The sequence below is a fragment of the Diplotaxodon limnothrissa genome, linkage group LG3 (assembly GCF_057381915.1).
Source record: "Diplotaxodon limnothrissa isolate DT_005_m linkage group LG3, D_limnothrissa_male_GT1.1, whole genome shotgun sequence".
NCBI classification, from domain to species: domain Eukaryota; kingdom Metazoa; phylum Chordata; class Actinopteri; order Cichliformes; family Cichlidae; genus Diplotaxodon; species Diplotaxodon limnothrissa.
Genome location: NC_140598.1, coordinates 68,410,235 through 68,426,283, shown reverse-complemented (window position 1 = coordinate 68,426,283; position 16,049 = coordinate 68,410,235). Strand labels below are relative to the sequence as shown.

The window sequence follows — 16,049 nt, the reverse complement described above, 5'->3', positions numbered from 1 at the left end:
TGGATTGTTGAAGATGGCCTCAGGAACCAGCACAGGGCCTGGTGTGTTGTACATGGCCACAGCTAGCAGCAGAGGGCCAGGTTTGGTGAAGATGGCCTCGGCCAGAAGCGCAGGGCCTGGTGTGATGTGAGTGGCCTGAGCAAGAGCCACAGACCCTGGTGTGGTGTAATTGGCCTCAATAGCAACTAAGGCCCTGGTGTGGTGTAACTGGCCTCAGCCAGCAGCCACAGGCCCTGGTGTGGTGTAGGTGGCCTCAGCCAGCAGCCACAGGCCCTGGTGTGGTGTAAGTGGCCTGAGCAAGAGCCACAGGCCCTGGTTTGGTGTAAGTGGCCTCAGCCAGCAGCCACAGGCCCTGGTGTGTTGTAAGTGGCCTCAGCCAGCAGCCACAGGCCCTGGTGTGGTCTAAGTGGCCTCAGCCAGTGCCACAGGCCCTGGTGTGGTGTAAGTGGCCTGAGCAAGAGCCACAGGCCCTGGTGTGGTGTAAGTGGCCTGAGCAAGTGCCACAGGCCCTGGTGTGGTGTAAGTGGCCTAAGCCAGAGCCACAGGCCCTGGTGTGGTGTAAGTGGCCTCAATAGCAAATAAGGCCCTGGTGTGGTGTAAGTGGCCTGAGCAAGAGCCACAGGGCCTGGTTTGGTGAAGATGGCCTCAGCCAGAAGCGCAGGGCCTGGTGTGATGTGAGTGGCCTGAGCAAGAGCCACAGGCCCTGGTGTGGTGTAAGTGGCCTCAGCCAGCAGCCACAGGCCCTGGTGTGGTGTAAGTCGCCTCAGCCAGAAGCCACAGGCCCTGGTGTGGTGTAAGTGGCTTCAGCCAGCAGCCACAGGCTCTGGTGTGGTGTAACTGGCCTCAGCCAGCAGCCACAGGCCCTGGTGTGGTGTAAGTGGCCTCAGCCAGAGCCACAGGCCCTGGTGTGGTGTAAGTCGCCTCAGCCAGAAGCCACAGGCACTGGTGTGGTGTAAGTGGCCTCAGCCAGCAGCAAAAGGGCCCTGGTGTGGTGTAAGTCGCCTCAGTCAGCAGCCACAGGCCCTGGTGTGGTGTAGGTGGCCTCAGCCAGCAGCCACAGGCCCTGGTGTGGTGTACGTGGCCTCAGCCAGCAGCCACAGGCCCTGGTGTGGTGTAAGTGGCCTCAGCCAGCAGCCACAGGCCCTGGTGTGGTGTAAGTGGCCTCAGCCAGTGCCACAGGCCCTGGTGTGGTGTAAGTGGCCTGAGCAAGAGCCACAGACCCTGGTGTGGTGTAATTGGCCTCAATAGCAACTAATGCCCTGGTGTGGTGTAGGTGGCCTCAGCCAGCAGCCACAGGCCCTGGTGTGGTGTAAGTGGCCTCAGCCAGCAGCCACAGGCCCTGGTGTGGTGTAAGTGGCCTCAGCCAGAACCACAGGCCCTGATGTGGTGTAGGTGGCATCAGCTAGCAGCACAAGACATTGGAAAACAGCCAAAAGCAATGTCGTTAATGTGCCCTCATTAATGGGGAGCTGCTTTTGGTCTTTTAATACACCCCTTCTCTGGATCAAAAGCGGTTCAATGACATGAAAATGAAAGGCTTACAGCACCAGGTATTCCCAGGCAGTCTCCCATCCAAGTACTAACCAAGCCCAGCCCTGCTTAGCTTACGAGATCAGACGAGGTCGGGCGTGCTCAGGGTGGTATGGCCGTAAGATGCTGGCCCCAGCACAATGTCTCAATTTATGGATTCAAGTGATTAGGTGGCAAGTACCTGAAGTTACGAAGACAATCCTATAACCATACCTGCATGTTTGCATAATACCCTAACCCAAAGGCTCAGTTTGGCATTTATCCAACAGCACAGGCCCTGGATTGTTGAAGATGGCCACAGCAAGCAGCACAGGGCCTGGTTTGGTGAAGATGGCCTCGGCCAGAAGCGCAGGGCCTGGTGTGATGTGAGTGGCCTGAGCAAGAGCCACAGGCCCTGGTGTGGTGTAAGTGGCCTCAGCCAGCAGCCACAGGCCCTGGTGTGGTGTAAGTCGCCTCAGCCAGAAGCCACAGGCACTGGTGTGGTGTAAGTGGCCTCAGCCAGCAGCAAAAGGGCCCTGGTGTGGTGTAAGTCGCCTCAGTCAACAGCCACAGGCCCTGGTGTGGTGTAGGTGGCCTCAGCCAGCAGCCACAGGCCCTGGTGTGGTGTAAGTGGCCTCAGCCAGCAGCCACAGGCCCTGGTGTGGTGTAAGTGGCCTCAGCCAGCAGCCACAGGCCCTGGTGTGGTGTAAGTGGCCTCAGCCAGTGCCACAGGCCCTGGTGTGGTGTAAGTGGCCTGAGCAAGAGCCACAGACCCTGGTGTGGTGTAATTGGCCTCAATAGCAACTAATGCCCTGGTGTGGTGTAGGTGGCCTCAGCCAGCAGCCACAGGCCCTGGTGTGGTGTAAGTGGCCTCAGCCAGCAGCCACAGGCCCTGGTGTGGTGTAAGTGGCCTCAGCCAGAGCCACAGGCCCTGATGTGGTGTAAGTGGCCCCAGCCGGTCACTCAGGCCCTTGTGTGGTGTAGGTTGCATCAGCTAGCAGCACAAGACATTGGAAAAGAGCCAAAAGCAATGTCGTTAATGTGCCCTCATTAATGGGCAGATGCTTTTGGTCTTTTAATACACCCCTTCTCTGGATCAAAAGCGGTTCAATGACATGAAAATGAAAGGCTTACAGCACCAGGTATTCCCAGGCAGTCTCCCATCCAAGTACTAACCAAGCCCAGCCCTGCTTAGCTTCCGAGATCAGACGAGGTCGGGCGTGCTCAGGGTGGTATGGCCGTAAGCTGCTGGCCCCAGCACAATGTCTCAATTTATGGATTCAAGTGATTAGGTGGCAAGTACCTGAAGTTACGAAGACAATCCTATAACCATACCTGCATGTTTGCATAATACCCTAACCCAAAGGCTCAGTTTGGCATTTATCCAACAGCACAGGCCCTGGATTGTTGAAGATGGCCTCTGGAACCAGCACAGGGCCTGGTGTGTTGTACATGGCCACAGCAAGCAGCACAGGGCCTGGTTTGGTGAAGATGGCCTCGGCCAGAAGCACAGGGCCTGGCGTGATATGAGTGGCCTGAGCAAGAGCCACAGGCCCTGGTGTGGTGTAAGTGGCCTGAGCAAGAGCCACAGGCCCTGGTGTGGTGTAAGTGGCCTGAGCAAGAGCCACAGGCCCTGGTGTGGTGTAAGTGGCCTGAGCAAGAGCCACAGGCCCTGGTGTGGTGTAAGTGGTCTCAGCCAGCAGCCACAGGCCCTGGTGTGGTGTAGGTGGCCTCAGCCAGCAGCCACAGGCCCTTGTGTGGTGTAAGTGGCCTCAGCCAGCAGCCACAGGCCCTGGTGTGGTGTAAGTGGCCTCAGCCAGTGCCACAGGCCCTGGTGTGGTGTAAGTGGCCTGAGCAAGAGCCACAGACCCTGGTGTGGTGTAATTGGCCTCAATAGCAACTAATGCCCTGGTGTGGTGTAGGTGGCCTCAGCCAGCAGCCACAGGCCCTGGTGTGGTGTAAGTGGCCTCAGCCAGAGCCACAGGCCCTGATGTGGTGTAAGTGGCCCCAGCCGGTCACTCAGGCCCTTGTGTGGTGTAGGTTGCATCAGCTAGCAGCACAAGACATTGGAAAAGAGCCAAAAGCAATGTCGTTAATGTGCCCTCATTAATGGGCAGATGCTTTTGGTCTTTTAATACACCCCTTCTCTGGATCAAAAGCGGTTCAATGACATGAAAATGAAAGGCTTACAGCACCAGGTATTCCCCCATCCAAGTACTAACCAAGCCCAGCCCTGCTTAGCTTCCGAGATCAGACGAGGTCGGGCGTGCTCAGGGTGGTATGGCCGTAAGTTGCTGGCCCCAGCACAATGTCTCAATTTATGGATTCAAGTGATGAGGTGGCAAGTACCTGAAGTTACGAAGACAATCCTATAACCATACCTGCATGTTTGCATAATACCCTAACCCAAAGGCTCAGTTTGGCATTTATCCAACAGCACAGGCCCTGGATTGTTGAAGATGGCCTCAGGAACCAGCACAGGGCCTGGTGTGTTGTACATGGCCACAGCAAGCAGCACAGGGCCTGGTTTGGTGAAGATGGCCTCGGCCAGAAGCGCAGGGCCTGGTGTGATGTGAGTGGCCTGAGCAAGAGCCACAGGCACTGGTGTGGTGTAAGTCGCCTCAGCCAGCAGCCACAGGCCCTGGTGTGGTGTAAGTCGCCTCAGCCAGAAGCCACAGGCACTGGTGTGGTGTAAGTGGCCTCAGCCAGCAGCAAAAGGGCCCTGGTGTGGTGTAAGTCGCCTCAGCCAGCAGCCACAGGCCCTGGTGGGGTGTAGGTGGCCTCAGCCAGCAGCCACAGGCCCTGGTGTGGTGTAAGTGGCCTCAGCCAGCAGCCACAGGCCCTGGTGTGGTGTAAGTCGCCTCAGCCAGTGCCACAGGCCCTGGTGTGGTGTAAGTGGCCTGAGCAAGAGCCACAGGCCCTGGTGTGGTGTAAGTGGCCTGAGCAAGTGCCACAGGCCCTGGTGTGGTGTAAGTGGCCTAAGCCAGAGCCACAGGCCCTGGTGTGGTGTAAGTGGCCTCAATAGCAAATATGGCCCTGGTGTGGTGTAAGTGGCCTGAGCAAGAGCCACAGGGCCTGGTTTGGTGAAGATGGCCTCAGCCAGAAGCGCAGGGCCTGGTGTGATGTGAGTGGCCTGAGCAAGAGCCACAGGCCCTGGTGTGGTGTAAGTGGCCTCAGCCAGCAGCCACAGGCCCTGGTGTGGTGTAAGTGGCCTCAGCCAGAAGCCACAGGCACTGGTGTGGTGTAAGTGGCCTCAGCCAGCAGCCACAGGCACTGGTGTGGTGTAAGTGGCCCCAGCCGGTCACTCAGGCCCTGGTGTGGTGTAGGTGGCATCAGCTAGCAGCACAAGACATTGGAAAAGAGCCAAAAGCAGTGTTGTTAATGTGCCCTCATTAATGGGCAGATGCTTTTGGTCTTTTAATACACCCCTTCTCTGGATCAAAAGCGGTTCAATGACATGAAAAGGAAAGGCTTACAGCACCAGGTATTCCCAGGCAGTCTCCCATCCAAGTACTAACCAAGCCCAGCCCTGCTTAGCTTCCGAGATCAGACGAGGTCGGGCGTGCTCAGGGTGGTATGGCCGTAAGCTGCTGGCCCCAGCACAATGTCTCAATTTATGGATTCAAGTGATTAGGTGGCAAATACCTGAAGTTACGAAGACAATCCTATAACCATACCTGCATGTTTGCATAATACCCTAACCCAAAGGCTCAGTTTGGCATTTATCCAACAGCACAGGCCCTGGATTGTTGAAGATGGCCTCAGGAACCAGCACAGGGCCTGGTGTGTTGTACATGGCCACAGCAAGCAGCACAGGGCCTGGTTTGGTGAAGATGGCCTCGGCCAGAAGCGCAGGGCCTGGTGTGATGTGAGTGGCCTGAGCAAGAGCCACAGACCCTGGTGTGGTGTAAGTGGCCTCAGCCAGCAGCCACAGGCCCTGGTGTGGTGTAAGTCGCCTCAACCAGAAGCCACAGGCACTGGTGTGGTGTAAGTGGCCTCAGCCAGCAGCAAAAGGGCCCTGGTGTGGTGTAAGTCGCCTCAGTCAGCAGCCACAGGCCCTGGTGTGGTGTAGGTGGCCTCAGCCAGCAGCCACAGGTCCTGGTGTGGTGTAAGTGGCCTCAGCCAGCAGCCACAGGCCCTGGTGTGGTTTAAGTGGCCTCAGCCAGCAGCCACAGGCCCTGATGTGGTGTAAGTGGCCTCAGCCAGTGCCACAGGCCCTGGTGTGGTGTAAGTGGCCTGAGCAAGAGCCACAGACCCTGGTGTGGTGTAATTGGCCTCAATAGCAACTAATGCCCTGGTGTGGTGTAGGTGGCCTCAGCCAGCAGCCACAGGCCCTGGTGTGGTGTAAGTGGCCTCAGCCAGCAGCCACAGGCCCTGGTGTGGTGTAAGTGGCCTCAGCCAGAGCCACAGGCCCTGATGTGGTGTAAGTGGCCCCAGCCGGTCACTCAGGCCCTTGTGTGGTGTAGGTTGCATCAGCTAGCAGCACAAGACATTGGAAAAGAGCCAAAAGCAATGTCGTTAATAAGCCCTCATTAATGGGCAGATGCTTTTGGTCTTTTAATACACCCCTTCTCTGGATCAAAAGCGGTTCAATGACATGAAAATGAAAGGCTTACAGCACCAGGTATTCCCAGGCAGTCTCCCATCCAAGTACTAACCAAGCCCAGCCCTGCTTAGCTTCCGAGATCAGACGAGGTCGGGCGTGCTCAGGGTGGTATGGCCGTAAGCTGCTGGCCCCAGCACAATGTCTCAATTTATGGATTCAAGTGATGAGGTGGCAAGTACCTGAAGTTACGAAGACAATCCTATAACCATACCTGCATGTTTGCATAATACCCTAACCCAAAGGCTCAGTTTGGCATTTATCCAACAGCACAGGCCCTGGATTGTTGAAGATGGCCTCAGGAACCAGCACAGGGCCTGGTGTATTGTACATGGCCACAGCAAGCAGCACAGGGCCTGGTTTGGTGAAGATGGCCTCGGCCAGAAGCACAGGGCCTGGTGTGATATGAGTGGCCTGAGCAAGAGCCACAGGCCCTGGTGTGTTGTAAGTGGCCTCAGCCAGCAGCCACAGGCCCTGGTGTGGTGTAAGTGGCCTGAGCAAGAGCCACAGGCCCTGGTGTGGTGTAAGTGGCCTCAGCCAGCAGCCACAGGCCCTGGTGTGGTGTAGGTGGCCTCAGCCAGCAGCCACAGGCCCTGGTGTGGTGTAAGTGGCCTGAGCAAGAGCCACAGGCCCTGGTTTGGTGTTAGTGGCCTCAGCCAGCAGCCACAGGCCCTGGTGTGTTGTAAGTGGCCTCAGCCAGCAGCCACAGGCCCTGGTGTGGTGTAAGTGGCCTGAGCAAGAGCCACAGGCCCTGGTTTGGTGTAAGTGGCCTCAGCCAGCAGCCACAGGCCCTGGTGTGTTGTAAGTGGCCTCAGCCAGCAGCCACAGGCCCTGGTGTGGTCTAAGTGGCCTCAGCCAGCAGCCACAGGCCCTGGTGTGGTCTAAGTGGCCTCAGCCAGTGCCACAGGCCCTGGTGTGGTGTAAGTGGCCTAAGCCAGAGCCACAGGCCCTGGTGTGGTGTAAGTGGCCTCAATAGCAAATAAGGCCCTGGTGTGGTGTAAGTGGCCTGAGCAAGAGCCACAGGGCCTGGTTTGGTGAAGATGGCCTCAGCCAGAAGCGCAGGGCCTGGTGTGATGTGAGTGGCCTGAGCAAGAGCCACAGGCCCTGGTGTGGTGTAAGTGGCCTCAGCCAGCAGCCACAGGCCCTGGTGTGGTGCAAGTCGCCTCAGCCAGAAGCCACAGGCACTGGTGTGGTGTAAGTGGCCTCAGCCAGCAGCAAAAGGGCCCTGGTGTGGTGTAAGTCGCCTCAGCCAGCAGCCACAGGCCCTGGTGTGGTGTAGGTGGCCTCAGCCAGCAGCCACAGGCCCTGGTGTGGTGTAAGTGGCCTCAATAGCAACTAAGGCCCTGGTGTGGTGTAAGTGGCTTCAGCCAGCAGCCACAGGCTCTGGTGTGGTGTAACTGGCCTCAGCCAGCAGCCACAGGCCCTGGTGTGGTGTAAGTGGCCTCAGCCAGAGCCACAGGCCCTGATGTGGTGTAAGTGGCCCCAGCCGGTCACTCAGGCCCTGGTGTGGTGTAGGTGGCATCAGCTAGCAGCACAGGGCCTGGTTTGGTGAAGATGGCCTCGGCCAGAAGCGCAGGGCCTGGTGTGATGTGAGTGGCCTGAGCAAGAGCCACAGGCACTGGTGTGGTGTAAGTCGCCTCAGCCAGCAGCCACAGGCCCTGGTGTGGTGTAAGTCGCCTCAGCCAGAAGCCACAGGCACTGGTGTGGTGTAAGTGGCCTCAGCCAGCAGCAAAAGGGCCCTGGTGTGGTGTAAGTCGCCTCAGCCAGCAGCCACAGGCCCTGGTGGGGTGTAGGTGGCCTCAGCCAGCAGCCACAGGCCCTGGTGTGGTGTAAGTGGCCTCAGCCAGCAGCCACAGGCCCTGGTGTGGTGTAAGTCGCCTCAGCCAGTGCCACAGGCCCTGGTGTGGTGTAAGTGGCCTGAGCAAGAGCCACAGGCCCTGGTGTGGTGTAAGTGGCCTGAGCAAGTGCCACAGGCCCTGGTGTGGTGTAAGTGGCCTAAGCCAGAGCCACAGGCCCTGGTGTGGTGTAAGTGGCCTCAATAGCAAATATGGCCCTGGTGTGGTGTAAGTGGCCTGAGCAAGAGCCACAGGGCCTGGTTTGGTGAAGATGGCCTCAGCCAGAAGCGCAGGGCCTGGTGTGATGTGAGTGGCCTGAGCAAGAGCCACAGGCCCTGGTGTGGTGTAAGTGGCCTCAGCCAGCAGCCACAGGCCCTGGTGTGGTGTAAGTGGCCTCAGCCAGAAGCCACAGGCACTGGTGTGGTGTAAGTGGCCTCAGCCAGCAGCCACAGGCACTGGTGTGGTGTAAGTGGCCCCAGCCGGTCACTCAGGCCCTGGTGTGGTGTAGGTGGCATCAGCTAGCAGCACAAGACATTGGAAAAGAGCCAAAAGCAGTGTTGTTAATGTGCCCTCATTAATGGGCAGATGCTTTTGGTCTTTTAATACACCCCTTCTCTGGATCAAAAGCGGTTCAATGACATGAAAAGGAAAGGCTTACAGCACCAGGTATTCCCAGGCAGTCTCCCATCCAAGTACTAACCAAGCCCAGCCCTGCTTAGCTTCCGAGATCAGACGAGGTCGGGCGTGCTCAGGGTGGTATGGCCGTAAGCTGCTGGCCCCAGCACAATGTCTCAATTTATGGATTCAAGTGATTAGGTGGCAAGTACCTGAAGTTACGAAGACAATCCTATAACCATACCTGCATGTTTGCATAATACCCTAACCCAAAGGCTCAGTTTGGCATTTATCCAACAGCACAGGCCCTGGATTGTTGAAGATGGCCTCAGGAACCAGCACAGGGCCTGGTGTGTTGTACATGGCCACAGCAAGCAGCACAGGGCCTGGTTTGGTGAAGATGGCCTCGGCCAGAAGCGCAGGGCCTGGTGTGATGTGAGTGGCCTGAGCAAGAGCCACAGGCCCTGGTGTGGTGTAAGTGGCCTCAGCCAGCAGCCACAGGCCCTGGTGTGGTGTAAGTCGCCTCAGCCAGAAGCCACAGGCACTGGTGTGATGTAAGTGGCCTCAGGAACCAGCACAGGGCCTGGTGTGTTGTACATGGCCACAGCTAGCAGCAGAGGGCCAGGTTTGGTGAAGATGGCCTCGGCCAGAAGCGCAGGGCCTGGTGTGGTGTAAGTCGCCTCAGCCAGAAGCCACAGGCACTGGTGTGGTGTAAGTGGCCTCAGCCAGCAGCAAAAGGGCCCTGGTGTGGTGTAAGTCGCCTCAGCCAGCAGCCACAGGCCCTGGTGGGGTGTAGGTGGCCTCAGCCAGCAGCCACAGGCCCTGGTGTGGTGTAAGTGGCCTCAGCCAGCAGCCACAGGCCCTGGTGTGGTGTAAGTCGCCTCAGCCAGTGCCACAGGCCCTGGTGTGGTGTAAGTGGCCTGAGCAAGAGCCACAGACCCTGGTGTGGTGTAATTGGCCTCAATAGCAACTAAGGCCCTGGTGTGGTGTAAGTGGCTTCAGCCAGCAGCCACAAGCTCTGGTGTGGTGTAACTGGCCTCAGCCAGCAGCCACAGGCCCTGGTGTGGTGTAAGTGGCCTCAGCCAGAAGCACAGGGCCTGGTGTGATATGAGTGGCCTGAGCAAGAGCCACAGGCCCTGGTGTGGTGTAAGTGGCCTCAGCCAGCAGCCACAGGCCCTGGTGGGGTGTAGGTGGCCTCAGCCAGCAGCAAAAGGGCCCTGGTGTGGTGTAAGTCGCCTCAGTCAGCAGCCACAGGCCCTGGTGTGGTGTAGGTGGCCTCAGCCAGCAGCCACAGGCCCTGGTGTGGTGTAAGTGGCCTCAGCCAGCAGCCACAGGCCCTGGTGTGGTGTAAGTGGCCTCAGCCAGCAGCCACAGGCCCTGGTGTGGTGTAAGTGGCCTCAGCCAGTGCCACAGGCCCTGGTGTGGTGTAAGTGGCCTGAGCAAGAGCCACAGACCCTGGTGTGGTGTAATTGGCCTCAATAGCAACTAATGCCCTGGTGTGGTGTAGGTGGCCTCAGCCAGCAGCCACAGGCCCTGGTGTGGTGTAAGTGGCCTGAGCAAGAGCCACAGGGCCTGGTTTGGTGAAGATGGCCTCAGCCAGAAGCGCAGGGCCTGGTGTGATGTGAGTGGCCTGAGCAAGAGCCACAGGCCCTGGTGTGGTGTAAGTGGCCTCAGCCAGCAGCCACAGGCCCTGGTGTGGTGTAAGTCGCCTCAGCCAGAAGCCACAGGCACTGGTGTGGTGTAAGTGGCCTCAGCCAGCAGCAAAAGGGCCCTGGTGTGGTGTAAGTCGCCTCAGCCAGCAGCCACAGGCCCTGGTGTGGTGTAGGTGGCCTCAGCCAGCAGCCACAGGCCCTGGTGTGGTGTAAGTGGCCTCAATAGCAACTAAGGCCCTGGTGTGGTGTAAGTGGCTTCAGCCAGCAGCCACAGGCTCTGGTGTGGTGTAACTGGCCTCAGCCAGCAGCCACAGGCCCTGGTGTGGTGTAAGTGGCCTCAGCCAGAGCCACAGGCCCTGATGTGGTGTAAGTGGCCCCAGCCGGTCACTCAGGCCCTGGTGTGGTGTAGGTGGCATCAGCTAGCAGCACAAGACATTGGAAAAGAGCCAAAAGCAGTGTTGTTAATGTGCCCTCATTAATGGGCAGATGCTTTTGGTCTTTTAATACACCCCTTCTCTGGATCAAAAGCGGTTCAATGACATGAAAAGGAAAGTTTTACAGCACCAGGTATTCCCAGGCAGTCTCCCATCCAAGTACTAACCAAGCCCAGCCCTGCTTAGCTTACGAGATCAGACGAGGTCGGGCGTGCTCAGGGTGGTATGGCCGTAAGATGCTGGCCCCAGCACAATGTCTCAATTTATGGATTCAAGTGATTAGGTGGCAAGTACCTGAAGTTACGAAGACAATCCTATAACCATACCTGCATGTTTGCATAATACCCTAACCCAAAGGCTCAGTTTGGCATTTATCCAACAGCACAGGCCCTGGATTGTTGAAGATGGCCACAGCAAGCAGCACAGGGCCTGGTTTGGTGAAGATGGCCTCGGCCAGAAGCGCAGGGCCTGGTGTGATGTGAGTGGCCTGAGCAAGAGCCACAGGCCCTGGTGTGGTGTAAGTGGCCTCAGCCAGCAGCCACAGGCCCTGGTGTGGTGTAAGTCGCCTCAGCCAGAAGCCACAGGCACTGGTGTGGTGTAAGTGGCCTCAGCCAGCAGCAAAAGGGCCCTGGTGTGGTGTAAGTCGCCTCAGTCAACAGCCACAGGCCCTGGTGTGGTGTAGGTGGCCTCAGCCAGCAGCCACAGGCCCTGGTGTGGTGTAAGTGGCCTCAGCCAGCAGCCACAGGCCCTGGTGTGGTGTAAGTGGCCTCAGCCAGCAGCCACAGGCCCTGGTGTGGTGTAAGTGGCCTCAGCCAGTGCCACAAGCCCTGGTGTGGTGTAAGTGGCCTGAGCAAGAGCCACAGACCCTGGTGTGGTGTAATTGGCCTCAATAGCAACTAATGCCCTGGTGTGGTGTAGGTGGCCTCAGCCAGCAGCCACAGGCCCTGGTGTGGTGTAAGTGGCCTCAGCCAGCAGCCACAGGCCCTGGTGTGGTGTAAGTGGCCTCAGCCAGAGCCACAGGCCCTGATGTGGTGTAAGTGGCCCCAGCCGGTCACTCAGGCCCTTGTGTGGTGTAGGTTGCATCAGCTAGCAGCACAAGACATTGGAAAAGAGCCAAAAGCAATGTCGTTAATGTGCCCTCATTAATGGGCAGATGCTTTTGGTCTTTTAATACACCCCTTCTCTGGATCAAAAGCGGTTCAATGACATGAAAATGAAAGGCTTACAGCACCAGGTATTCCCAGGCAGTCTCCCATCCAAGTACTAACCAAGCCCAGCCCTGCTTAGCTTCCGAGATCAGACGAGGTCGGGCGTGCTCAGGGTGGTATGGCCGTAAGCTGCTGGCCCCAGCACAATGTCTCAATTTATGGATTCAAGTGATGAGGTGGAAAGTACCTGAAGTTACGAAGACAATCCTATAACCATACCTGCATGTTTGCATAATACCCTAACCCAAAGGCTCAGTTTGGCATTTATCCAACAGCACAGGCCCTGGATTGTTGAAGATGGCCTCAGGAACCAGCACAGGGCCTGGTGTGTTGTACATGGCCACAGCAAGCAGCACAGGGCCTGGTTTGGTGAAGATGGCCTCGGCCAGAAGCACAGGGCCTGGTGTGATATGAGTGGCCTGAGCAAGAGCCACAGGCCCTGGTGTGTTGTAAGTGGCCTCAGCCAGCAGCCACAGGCCCTGGTGTGGTGTAGGTGGCCTCAGCCAGCAGCCACAGGCCCTTGTGTGGTGTAAGTGGCCTCAGCCAGCAGCCACAGGCCCTGGTGTGGTGTAAGTGGCCTCAGCCAGTGCCACAGGCCCTGGTGTGGTGTAAGTGGCCTGAGCAAGAGCCACAGACCCTGGTGTGGTGTAATTGGCCTCAATAGCAACTAAGGCCCTGGTGTGGTGTAGGTGGCCTCAGCCAGCAGCCACAGGCCCTGGTGTGGTGTAAGTGGCCTCAGCCAGAGCCACAGGCCCTGATGTGGTGTAAGTGGCCCCAGCCGGTCACTCAGGCCCTGGTGTGGTGTAGGTGGCATCAGCTAGCAGCACAAGACATTGGAAAAGAGCCAAAAGCAATGTCGTTAATGTGCCCTCATTAATGGGCAGCTGCTTTTGGTCTTTTAATACACCCCTTCTCTGGATCAAAAGCGGTTCAATGACATGAAAATGAAAGGCTTACAGCACCAGGTATTCCAAGGCAGTCTCCCATCCGAGTACTAACCAAGCCCAGCCCTGCTTAGCTTCCGAGATCAGACGAGGTCAGGCGTGCTCAGGGTGGTATGGCCGTAAGCTGCTGGCCCCAGCACAATGTCTCAATTTATGGATTCAAGTGATTAGGTGGCAAGTACCTGAAGTTACGAAGACAATCCTATAACCATACCTGCATGTTTGCATAATACCCTAACCCAAAGGCTTAGTTTGGCATTTATCCAACAGCACAGTCCCTGGATTGTTGAAGATGGCCTCAGGAACCAGCACAGGGCCTGGTGTGTTGTACATGGCCACAGCTAGCAGCAGAGGGCCAGGTTTGGTGAAGATGGCCTCGGCCAGAAGCGCAGGGCCTGGTGTGATGTGAGTGGCCTGAGCAAGAGCCACAGACCCTGGTGTGGTGTAATTGGCCTCAATAGCAACTAAGGCCCTGGTGTGGTGTAACTGGCCTCAGCCAGCAGCCACAGGCCCTGGTGTGGTGTAGGTGGCCTCAGCCAGCAGCCACAGGCCCTGGTGTGGTGTAAGTGGCCTGAGCAAGAGCCACAGGCCCTGGTTTGGTGTAAGTGGCCTCAGCCAGCAGCCACAGGCCCTGGTGTGTTGTAAGTGGCCTCAGCCAGCAGCCACAGGCCCTGGTGTGGTCTAAGTGGCCTCAGCCAGTGCCACAGGCCCTGGTGTGGTGTAAGTGGCCTGAGCAAGAGCCACAGGCCCTGGTGTGGTGTAAGTGGCCTGAGCAAGTGCCACAGGCCCTGGTGTGGTGTAAGTGGCCTAAGCCAGAGCCACAGGCCCTGGTGTGGTGTAAGTGGCCTCAATAGCAAATAAGGCCCTGGTGTGGTGTAAGTGGCCTGAGCAAGAGCCACAGGGCCTGGTTTGGTGAAGATGGCCTCAGCCAGAAGCGCAGGGCCTGGTGTGATGTGAGTGGCCTGAGCAAGAGCCACAGGCCCTGGTGTGGTGTAAGTGGCCTCAGCCAGCAGCCACAGGCCCTGGTGTGGTGTAAGTCGCCTCAGCCAGAAGCCACAGGCCCTGGTGTGGTGTAAGTGGCTTCAGCCAGCAGCCACAGGCTCTGGTGTGGTGTAACTGGCCTCAGCCAGCAGCCACAGGCCCTGGTGTGGTGTAAGTGGCCTCAGCCAGAGCCACAGGCCCTGATGTGGTGTAAGTGGCCCCAGCCGGTCACTCAGGCCCTGGTGTGGTGTAGGTGGCATCAGCTAGCAGCACAAGACATTGGAAAAGAGCCAAAAGCAGTGTTGTTAATGTGCCCTCATTAATGGGCAGATGCTTTTGGTCTTTTAATACACCCCTTCTCTGGATCAAAAGCGGTTCAATGACATGAAAAGGAAAGGCTTACAGCACCAGGTATTCCCAGGCAGTCTCCCATCCAAGTACTAACCAAGCCCAGCCCTGCTTAGCTTCCGAGATCAGACGAGGTCGGGCGTGCTCAGGGTGGTATGGCCGTAAGCTGCTGGCCCCAGCACAATGTCTCAATTTATGGATTCAAGTGATTAGGTGGCAAGTACCTGAAGTTACGAAGACAATCCTATAACCATACCTGCATGTTTGCATAATACCCTAACCCAAAGGCTCAGTTTGGCATTTATCCAACAGCACAGGCCCTGGATTGTTGAAGATGGCCTCAGGAACCAGCACAGGGCCTGGTGTGTTGTACATGGCCACAGCAAGCAGCACAGGGCCTGGTTTGGTGAAGATGGCCTCGGCCAGAAGCGCAGGGCCTGGTGTGATGTGAGTGGCCTGAGCAAGAGCCACAGGCCCTGGTGTGGTGTAAGTGGCCTCAGCCAGCAGCCACAGGCCCTGGTGTGGTGTAAGTCGCCTCAGCCAGAAGCCACAGGCACTGGTGTGGTGTAAGTGGCCTCAGCCAGCAGCAAAAGGGCCCTGGTGTGGTGTAAGTCGCCTCAGTCAGCAGCCACAGGCCCTGGTGTGGTGTAGGTGGCCTCAGCCAGCAGCCACAGGCCCTGGTGTGGTGTACGTGGCCTCAGCCAGCAGCCACAGGCCCTGGTGTGGTGTAAGTGGCCTCAGCCAGCAGCCACAGGCCCTGGTGTGGTGTAAGTGGCCTCAGCCAGTGCCACAGGCCCTGGTGTGGTGTAAGTGGCCTGAGCAAGAGCCACAGACCCTGGTGTGGTGTAATTGGCCTCAATAGCAACTAATGCCCTGGTGTGGGGTAGGTGGCCTCAGCCAGCAGCCACAGGCCCTGGTGTGGTGTAAGTGGCCTCAGCCAGCAGCCACAGGCCCTGGTGTGGTGTAAGTGGCCTCAGCCAGAGCCACAGGCCCTGATGTGGTGTAAGTGGCCTGAGCAAGAGCCACAGGCCCTGGTGTGGTGTAAGTGGCCTGAGCAAGAGCCACAGGCCCTGGTGTGTTGTAAGTGGCCTCAGCCAGCAGCCACAGGCCCTGGTGTGGTGTAGGTGGCCTCAGCCAGAAGCCACAGGCCCTGGTGTGGTGTAAGTGGCCTGAGCAAGTGCCACAGGCCCTGGTGTGGTGTAATTGGCCTCAATAGCAACTAAGGCCCTGGTGTGGTGTAGGTGGCCTCAGCCAGCAGCCACAGGCCCTGATGTGGTGTAAGTGGCCCCAGCCGGTCACTCAGGCCCTGGTGTGGTGTAGGTGGCATCAGCTAGCAGCACAAGACATTGGAAAACAGCCAAAAGCAATGTCTTTAATGTGCCCTCATTAATGGGGAGCTGCTTTTGGTCTTTTAATACACCCCTTCTCTGGATCAAAAGCGGTTCAATGACATGAAAATGAAAGGCTTACAGCACCAGGTATTCCCAGGCAGTCTCCCATCCAAGTACTAACCAAGCCCAGCCCTGCTTAGCTTCCGAGATCAGACGAGGTCGGGCGTGCTCAGGGTGGTATGGCCGTAAGATGCTGGCCCCAGCACAATGTCTCAATTTATGGATTCAAGTGATTAGGTGGCAAGTACCTGAAGTTACGAAGACAATCCTATAACCATACCTGCATGTTTGCATAATACCCTAACCCAAAGGCTCAGTTTGGCATTTATCCAACAGCACAGGCCCTGGATTGTTGAAGATGGCCTCTGGAACCAGCACAGGGCCTGGTGTGTTGTACATGGCCGCAGCAAGCAGCACAGGGCCTGGTTTGGTGAAGATGGCCTCGGCCAGAAGCACAGGGCCTGGCGTGATATGAGTGGCCTGAGCAAGAGCCACAGGCCCTGGTGTGGTGTAAGTGGCCTGAGCAAGA

The 16,049-nt window shown here is 57.6% G+C and overlaps 7 non-coding genes and 4 pseudogenes across 7 annotated transcripts; all 11 read right to left on the bottom strand.

The window, feature by feature from the left end:
- Positions 1 to 1,535: 1,535 nt before the first annotated feature.
- LOC146637154 (5S ribosomal RNA) lies at positions 1,536 to 1,654 on the bottom strand (annotated as a pseudogene).
- A 982-nt stretch (positions 1,655 to 2,636) lies between these two features.
- LOC146637153 (5S ribosomal RNA) lies at positions 2,637 to 2,755 on the bottom strand. Its single transcript, XR_014905770.1, has one exon. It is a non-coding gene; the product is annotated as a 5S ribosomal RNA (ribosomal RNA).
- A 937-nt stretch (positions 2,756 to 3,692) lies between these two features.
- LOC146637152 (5S ribosomal RNA) lies at positions 3,693 to 3,801 on the bottom strand (annotated as a pseudogene).
- Positions 3,802 to 4,978: 1,177 nt separating this feature from the next.
- LOC146637151 (5S ribosomal RNA) lies at positions 4,979 to 5,097 on the bottom strand. Its single transcript, XR_014905769.1, has one exon. It is a non-coding gene; the product is annotated as a 5S ribosomal RNA (ribosomal RNA).
- A 1,021-nt stretch (positions 5,098 to 6,118) lies between these two features.
- Positions 6,119 to 6,237, bottom strand: LOC146637150 (5S ribosomal RNA). Its single transcript, XR_014905768.1, has one exon. It is a non-coding gene; the product is annotated as a 5S ribosomal RNA (ribosomal RNA).
- A 2,361-nt stretch (positions 6,238 to 8,598) lies between these two features.
- On the bottom strand, positions 8,599 to 8,717 carry LOC146637149 (5S ribosomal RNA). Its single transcript, XR_014905767.1, has one exon. It is a non-coding gene; the product is annotated as a 5S ribosomal RNA (ribosomal RNA).
- Positions 8,718 to 10,766: 2,049 nt separating this feature from the next.
- Positions 10,767 to 10,885, bottom strand: LOC146637148 (5S ribosomal RNA; annotated as a pseudogene).
- Positions 10,886 to 11,867: 982 nt separating this feature from the next.
- LOC146637147 (5S ribosomal RNA) lies at positions 11,868 to 11,986 on the bottom strand. Its single transcript, XR_014905766.1, has one exon. It is a non-coding gene; the product is annotated as a 5S ribosomal RNA (ribosomal RNA).
- Positions 11,987 to 12,806: 820 nt separating this feature from the next.
- On the bottom strand, positions 12,807 to 12,925 carry LOC146637146 (5S ribosomal RNA; annotated as a pseudogene).
- Positions 12,926 to 14,177: 1,252 nt separating this feature from the next.
- LOC146637145 (5S ribosomal RNA) lies at positions 14,178 to 14,296 on the bottom strand. Its single transcript, XR_014905765.1, has one exon. It is a non-coding gene; the product is annotated as a 5S ribosomal RNA (ribosomal RNA).
- A 1,296-nt stretch (positions 14,297 to 15,592) lies between these two features.
- On the bottom strand, positions 15,593 to 15,711 carry LOC146637144 (5S ribosomal RNA). Its single transcript, XR_014905608.1, has one exon. It is a non-coding gene; the product is annotated as a 5S ribosomal RNA (ribosomal RNA).
- Positions 15,712 to 16,049: the final 338 nt, after the last annotated feature.